This window comes from Myotis lucifugus, unplaced genomic scaffold (genome assembly GCF_000147115.1).
Source record: "Myotis lucifugus unplaced genomic scaffold, Myoluc2.0 scaffold_2, whole genome shotgun sequence".
NCBI classification, from domain to species: domain Eukaryota; kingdom Metazoa; phylum Chordata; class Mammalia; order Chiroptera; family Vespertilionidae; genus Myotis; species Myotis lucifugus.
Genome location: NW_005871050.1, coordinates 24,072,025 through 24,080,806, shown reverse-complemented (window position 1 = coordinate 24,080,806; position 8,782 = coordinate 24,072,025). Strand labels below are relative to the sequence as shown.

Below are 8,782 nucleotides of genomic sequence, written 5' to 3'. Positions count from 1 at the left end.
ATATCTATCAATAATTGAACCTAAAAATCAAAATAAGTGAACAAGGAATCTGATGAACAAAATAAACTGTTGACTAAAATAGAACCAGAGGCTTGGAAACCTGGAAGAGACTGACAAATCTCAGAGGGAAGGGGGAAGGGGGGAGGGAAGAGATTAACAAAGATCTTATATGCATATATGCATTACCTATGGACACATACAATAGGGTCCTGAAGGCCTGGGGCAGGGTGGGAATTGGGTAGAGGGGGGGCAATGGGAAGCAAAAGGAGGACATCTGTAATACTCTCAACAATAAAGATTTTTTTTAAAGACACTACAGAGAAAGGAAATTATAGGCCAATATCCCAGATGAACACATATGCAAAAATCCTCAACAAAATATTAGCAAATGAAATTCAGCCATACATTAATAAGATCATATGCCATGATCAGGTAGTATTTATTCCTGGGATGCATTCATTCTGATAAGCACTCCATCAATTCTCAAGAAAAACCACAACAGCAGGAAAAAGCTGGAAGGCTTTTCACTTTTAAGATTGAAACTCCATGCTCATGAAGTTCATCCTCAAACAGGAGAACTTCTTCAAAAAATTTATTCTGTCCTATGGCTTTCAATTTCTCTGTATCTATATGATTTGTTATAGGTACAACCTTTAACTTGAGTGATTCTCCAGGTAATATTCCCTTATAATCTGTTGTAGAGGTCAATGGTACGGTTTAATAACCTTGAAGTATTCACCCTCTGCCCTACCTTCCTGCCATTCTTCACGCAGGCTACTTTAACATTCCTTGGTAGTTGTTTACACATCTTAAAGCATGTGTAGCATTGAACTCAATCCCCAAGTCAAAACCATGCTGGATTTTTAAAATGTTATCTCCAAACATAATTTCAGGGAGAGATGGCATACACAATTGATCAGCTAACTTCTCCACCTCCATTGACTTCGTGATGTGAATCTTGGCCACCACCAGCTTTCAGAGCCTAATAAAAAGTCCCAGTGGCTGCCCTGGAAGCCATGGATCATCATGACCAAGGTAGCCAGCGTGGGCCACGTGAAAAAGGCTGGATCCGCTGCCTCACTGCAGCTCAGCCCCCTTGGGCTTCAGAGCCCTTACCATGCTCAGCCATACCTCACCCTTCCCTCCCAACTAAGAAAGTTTTTGCACAGCAAAGAAAATTATCAACAAAACAAAAAGACAACCTACTGAATGGGAGAAAATATACATATACACTCATACAACTCAACACCAAAAAAACCAAATAATCCCATTAAAAATGGCCAACAGACATATGAAAAGATATTCAACATCACTCACACAGAAATGCAAATTAAAACAACGAGATATCACCTCACACCTTCCAGAATGACTATCATCAATAAACCAAGATACATCAAGTGTTGGTGAGGACGTGGGAATGCTGATGGTGTAGCCACTATGGCAAACAGTATGGAGGTTCTTCAAAATATTAAAAATAGAACTGCCTATGACCCAGTGATTCCACTACTGTGTATATATCTGAAGAAGTCCAAAACACTAATTTGAAAAGATACATGCACCCATATGTTTATTGCAACGTTATTTACAATATCCAATATATGAAAGCAACACAAGTCAATAGACAAGTAGATAAAAAGTGGTGGTACATATACAATGAAATATTAGTTAGCCATAAAGAGAATGAAGTCTTACCATTTGAGACAACATGGTTGTACCTAGAGGGTATTATGTTAAGTGAAATAAAAGTCAGAAAGAGAAAGACAAATACCATATGATGAATCTAATCAACAAAATACACCAACAAACAAAACAGAAATACTCATAGACACAGAGAACAAACCGAAGGCTGCCAAATGGGGAGGAAGTTGGGAGGTTGGGTGAAAAATGTGATGGGATTGAGAAGTACAACTTGGTAGCTACAAAATTGTCATGGGGATGTAAAGTACAGCATAGGGGATATAGTAATAATTATGTATAGTGCCAGGTGGGTAATTGAATATTGGAAGTATCACTTCATAATTTATATGATTGTGTAACCACTATGCTTTACAACTGAAATTAATCCAAAGTAATATTGAATGTGAACTGTAATTGAAAAATAAAAAAGGATATACAGAAATTTTTGTAGAATAATGAAAACTTTTAAAAATAAATCTAAACAGAATAGTTAGGTTCAAGGATTCTTTAATGTGCTGTATTTAAAAGATTAAGAAGAAACTTCTAGTTTATCATCCTTTAAAATTATATTGCTCTTTTTTATTTTATTTATTTATTTTTCAATATATTTTATTGATTTTTTACAGAGAGGAAGGGAGAGAGATAGAGAGTTAGAAACATCGATGAGAGAGAAACATCGATCAGCTGCCTCCTGCACATCCCCCACTGGGGATGTGCTCGCAACCCAGGGACATGCCCTTGACAGGAACCAAACCCGGGACTTCTCAGTCCGCAGGCCGACGCTCTATCCACTGAGCCAAACCGGCTTCGGCTATATTGCTCTTTTTTAAAATATATTTTTAATTTATTGATTTTAGAGAGAGAGGAAGAGGGAGAGATTTGTTGTTTCACCCATTCATGAGTTCATTGGTTGATTCTTTCATGTGCCCTGACTGGCTATGGGGAGGATGCTCTAACCCAGTGGTCTGCAAATCGGCTCGCGAGCCACATGCGGCTCTTTGGCCCCTTGAGTGTGGCTCTTCCACAAAATTCCGACTTCTGTGCATGGGCCATGAAGTTTCAATCGCACTGTACGTGTGCACCCGCACGTGGTATTTTGTGGAAGAGCCACACTCAAAGGGGCCAAAGAGCCGCACGTGGCTCGCGAGCCGCAGTTTGCCGACCACTGCTCTAACCAACCGAGCTACCTGGCCAGGGCAGAGCCCTGCATTTTTAAGGGGATCCCAAGTGACCTGATGCAGCCAGTGTGACCCAGGTCTGTGGACTGGCTCTAGGTGCCAATGGTACTGCAGAAATGCTCAGTTTTCAGCATTGCAGGGCCTGGTTCAAGCCCCAGTCAGTTCTGCCACTTTATTGGGAAAGTCTCAGAGCCCTTTTCCCCAGCTTTCAAATGGGGACAATAATAGGACCACACCAACAACTAGCTCTGGGACAGAGCAGGGGCTCCTGTGCTGGGCTAGGCTCCACCTCAGGCTGCTAGCAAATGGGCTGGTGTACAGGACATTCACCTCTGTTGGGCATTTTCCACAGGCCAGACCCGCCCTGCCTTGCAGCAAGTCAACTCCCAGGGGCTCTTGGCCGCCAGCACCTACCTAGTTACCCCCAGGTTCCCACCTAGCACCTGGCTGCCCCCAGTCTGGAAAAGGCCTCCCTTCAAACCACCACCACCACCACCCTCCACCCCCGCCCCCAGCAACCCCCACCTCAGGCCTCACCACGGCTGCCACTCTCTTGGGGTGCTGGCTCCTATTCCTCTTTTTTTTTTTTTTTTTTTAATTCTTACCTGAGGATTTTTTTTCTTTTTTTGTGTGTGCGTAAACCTGCTATTTCTTTTTATTAATCTTTATTGTTGAGATTATTACAAATGTCCCTCTTTCCCCCCCCCATAGCTCCCCTCCACCTGGTTCCCACCCGACCCCAGGCCCTCGTGACTCTATTGTCTGTGTCCATAGGTAATGCATACATCCATATAAGATCTTTGTTTAATCTCTTCCCGCACCGCCCACACACCCTTCCCTCTGAGAATCGTCAGTCTGTTCCATTTCCATGCCCCTGATTCTATTCCAGTCACCAGTTTATTCTGTTCATCAGATTTTTTATTCATTTTATTTTTAGATTCACTTGTTGATAGATATGTATTTGTTGTCACTTTGTTGTTCATTATTTTTTATCTTTACCTCCTCCTCCTCCTTCTTCTTCTTCTTCTTCTTCTTCTTCTTCTTCTTCTTCTTCTTCTTCTTCCTCTTCCTCTTCTTCTTCTTCTTCTTCTTCAGTGATGAACTCCTTTAGCTTTTTCTTGTCTGTGAAGCTCTTCATCTGACCTTCAATTCTAAATAATAGCTTTGCTGGGTAGAGTAATCTTGGTTGTAGGTTCTTGCTGTTCATCAAGAATATTTCTTGCCACTCCCAGCTGTGTTGCAAGTTTCTTTTGAGAAATCAGCTGGCAGTCATATGGGCACTCTCTTGTAGGTAACTAACTAATTTTCTCTTGCTGCTTTTAAGATTCTCTCTTTGTCTTTTGCCCTTGGAATTTTAACTATGATGTATCTTGGTGTGGTCATCTTTGGATTCCTCTAGTTTGGGGTTCTCTGTGCTTCCTGGACTTGTAAGTCTATTTCTTTCACCAGGTAGGGGAAGTTTTCTGTCATTATTTCTTTAAACAGGTTTTCAATATATTGCTCTCTCTCTTCTTCTGGAACCCCCATAATTTGGATGTTGGTACACTTGAAGTTGTCCCAGAGGCTCTTTACACTATCTTCATATTTTTGGATTCTTTTTTCTTTTTGCTCTTCTGATTGGGTGTTTTTTGCTTCCTCATATTTCAAATCTTTGACTTGATTCTTGGGATCCTCTAGTCTATTGTTGAATCCCAGTATACTATTCTTTATTTCAGTCAGTGTATGCTTAATTTCTGACTGGTCCTTTTCCCATGTGTTTGGCATTCTCACTAAGATCCTTGAAAGTCTCACTAAGTTCCTCAGAGGTTTCTAGAAGATTCTTGAGTAACCTTATAGCTGTGGTTTCGAACTCTATATTCAGTAGTTTGCTTTCTTCCATTTCTTTCATTTGTGACATGCTTCTTTGTCTCTGCATTTTGGCTGCTTCCCTGTATTTCTTTCTATATATTGGGTAGCTGCTAAGTCTCCTTGAGTTGATAGAGTGGCCCTGTGTAGTAGATTTCCTATAGAGCCCACTGGCTCAGCCTCCCCAATCACCTAAGGTGGACACTCTTGGTGCACACCTTTGTGGGCTGTGTGCACAGTTTTGTTGTAGTTGAGCCTTGATTGCTATTGGTAACAGGGGAGGAATTGACCTCCAGGCCAATTGGCTGTAGGGACCAGCTGCAACTACAGTGGGAGAGCTGCTGTGCATGAGACACCCTTATGGAGCGGGACTTGCTTCAGTGGGGCTTTGGTGCTCACTGAGTCTGCCCCTTGAGTGTGTCTCTTATGGATGTGAAGAGATGTAATCTGGTATGGTCTCACACTGACCCCTGGGTATACTGGCTCTTGGGTCTTCAGGGAAGTGCAAGGTCAGCCACTGCCTGTGGCCATCCAGAAGGAGCTACAGAGAGATATGCAGATTCCTTCTCTTTGTATGGGATTTGGAAGTGCCCTGATGAGGCCCAGCTGTGAAGCAAGGCAGGCTGGTGCCAGGTCTTGGCCCTTTTATTGATAGGTTTGGGGATCCCTGACCCAGCTTCAGCTTGTTTGACAGATTTTTAGCCTGAGAAAGGACAGAGCATTCATATGCAAAAGCCACTGTGTAAAGCTTGGGTGGGGTTGTAAATTGGGTGGGGCAAGGTCTCAGGGAATCACCAGGGAGGAGCAAACAGAAATGGCTGCCAGTCTGCCCTGCATGGGGGAGGTCCTTACACGGGAATAATGACTGCTGCGAGGGACAGTCCAGTTTCTCCTTGTATGTGTCTGGGTCCCCCAGAGCCTCGCCCTGCACTGGAGCTCAGAGGAAGTGGGAGCTTGTAAATTCAGTTCATGGTGCCGGCCTTTTAAGAGGAGCAGCTGGGTCTCCAGCAGCCTGTGTGTCACTCAGCCCCAATCTGCACTGGTTTTTACAGTCTGTAGTTCTTACTGCCCGTAAGGATTTCCTTCCCCAGATCTGGGCTGGGGGTCTGGTGTGGGGCTGGGACCCCTCACTCCTCCGGGCGGCCTCCGCAGAGGCAATCTCCCTCCCCATTAAAAAAAGTGGCACACCTGGGTGCCAGACCAGCCCATTCCATGCCTCCACACCTCCTACTAGTCTCATTGTGCTTTCTTCTTTATTTCTCTAGTTGTATTACTTCCATTCAGCCAGCTTTCCAGAGGTTCTGAATGATAGCTGTTCTGTATTTTAATTGTAATTTTGATGTGGTTGCGGAAGGCAGCAAGTAAAGGCATTTCCCTATGCCGCCATCTTGGTTCCACGGAGGATATTTTTCCCCCATTGATTTTTTAAAGAGTGGAAGAGAAGAAGAAGTGGGAGAGAGAAACATAGATGTGAGAGAGACACATAGATTGGTTGCCTCCCATGAGAACCCCAGACCTGCAACCAATGTACATGCCCTTGATTGAAAATCAAACCCATGACCCTTTGGTTCACAGGCCCATGCTCTAACCCTGAGGCAAACCAGCCAGGGCAAAATTATATTGCTCTTAATGCTTTATATTATAATGCAGATGTCATTCCTGTAGGCTCATTGTTAAAGGATAGGTCAGCATAGTATATGAGAGCACTTGACAGGATGGCTGGGTTCAATCCTTAGTTCTGCTATTATTATTAGCTTTGCTATTATACTCGGGAAAATTCACAGTCTTATTTGAACCTGTTTCCTGTTCATAAAATAAAAAGAATGGATTCCATGGTTTCTTAATTCTAAAAGTCCACAAAACATTGATCAGCCTATGAAAAACAATTGTTGTTGGAATAGAAAAGGAAACATGTTTTATTTATCTTTGCATTTCCCATACTGCTTAGTTGGTACCTAATAATTTAACATTTTTTAGTACAATAAACATTAATTGAGTATTGTCTAGGTCAGTGATGGCGAACCTTTTGAGTTCGGCATGTCAGCATTTTGAAAAACCCTAACTTAACTCTGGTGCTATGTCACATATAGAAATTTTTTGATATTTGCAACCATAGTAAAACAAAGATTTATATTTTTGATATTTATTTTATATATTTAAATGCCATTTAACAAAGAAAAATCAACCAAAAAAATGAGTTTGCATGTCACCTCTGACACGCGTGTCATAGGTTCGCCATCACTGGTCTAGGTTCTATGGAAGCACTAAATGATGGGAATTCACAGATGACTTAGATGATCTCTGCCTTTTAGGATTTTACTATCCAGAGGAAGAAAAAAGTATATAGGTTATTTAAACACCAAGAATTATGACAGAGCTAGGTAAAGAGTAGTATTCATAAACATTGGGCATACCTTATGAGGCTTTCTTTGGGAAATTCCATCTCTGCTGAATCTTGAAGGATTAGTTAGCCACATTGATGAGGAGGCAGAAAAATTACCAAGAGCAGAAACAAAAAATATATAAAATTAATATGAATAAATTAATGTTATACTTTCATTACAATTTCCTTCTGGATTATTTAAGAAAATAAAATAGATATTGTTATATAAAATCATTAGGAAACCACCCTTTTCATCTAGTTAACTAATGCTACTTTATTTTCCATATTTTCCTTAGATTCTAAGCAATAGTTACATGTTTATTTTATCTGGGCAAGTATATATGATATTTCTTCTAAAATGCAAGTCAGAAATAATCAGTTTCACATGTCATCAAAAACTATAAATACTTTGGAAGGGGGTAGAAAAAAAAGAATTACTGGGTATCTTATGGAAGGCTAACTATAGTCTAGGCCAGTGGTTCTCAACCTTGGCTGCACATTAGAATCACCTGGGAATCTTTTTAAAATCCTGATTTCTGGGTCTCATCCTCTGGAAATTCTGTTTCTTTGTTACTAATGTTGTGGCCCCACCCCATAACAAAGAAACAGGTGGGGGGCGTGGCTTGAGGTCCCCCAGCCTGGGCCAGGGCGGGGGCGTGGCCTGAGGTCCCCTGACCCAGCGATGGGGAAGGGGGCATGGCATGAGGTCCCCCAGCCTGGGCCAGGGGAGATCTCTGAGATTGGATAAAAAGTAAAATGGAGAGACAAATACTTCTTTTACATAGGTGGGTATAAAATAGTTAACAATTAACATTTACAGAATAATGAGATGTTATTCAAGATAACAATGAGGGGCTATGGTCTCATGCTCTGGTGTCGTGGGTACAGGGGTAGGGTGTGATGAGGAAAAAGAAAATTATTCTGACATTCCAAAGGTGTGTTATCTTAGATGCAAAAAGACAATAAACAGGGTCAGTTAAGGTAAAGATTGACCATTGTCAAGGAAGAACCAGTCTAGGACAAGACTACATACCACGACTTGCTTTTAGTTAGAAATTTTAATTTCAGACCATCCTATGTGGTTACTTTCAGTCTCTGAGTTTATAAGACCCACCATGCAGGCCTCTCTTGAGCTTGTCCAGTCTAGTATGTGGCCCTTTTTCATCCACACAAATTTACCTTTTTCATAATTGTAATCATGTTTAAAAATAATGTTAATTTATTTGATCAGTAAGCTGGTATAAATTTAGGGAAAACACACCCAAGTAAATAAAATTCATGCTTGAATTATACTTAAAACTAACAAAACAGAGAAAAGAGTTAATTGCCAAAATTGTTTTCTTGGATTCTTAAGAGTTCTGGATTAGTTTCTTCAAGATTTTTTATTAAAATTTAGCACATTAAAAGTATTAGAAGTTAAATTTTCTCATTTTCTGGTAATTTAAGAACATTTAATTTATATATGTGCTTATTCTCTCTGTGAGCCCCAGAACAGTGCTCCTTTAATATCTTCCAGACATAGGAAAAGATTTCAGAGTGGGGGGGATGCGGGGTAATGTGGGGATAAGGACACATATGTAATAACTTAATCAATAAAAAATTTAAAAAAATATTTCAGAGACACAAGAGGTAAAGGTCTTTCTGAATTACAGAGTATTTTGGAATATTTTTGTCTTATATTTCAATAAATAGTTTATTG

The 8,782-nt window shown here is 40.9% G+C and overlaps 1 pseudogene; it reads right to left on the bottom strand.

Moving 5' to 3' along the window:
- Nucleotides 1-439: 439 nt before the first annotated feature.
- LOC102442407 lies at nt 440-1,028 on the bottom strand (annotated as a pseudogene).
- Nucleotides 1,029-8,782: the final 7,754 nt, after the last annotated feature.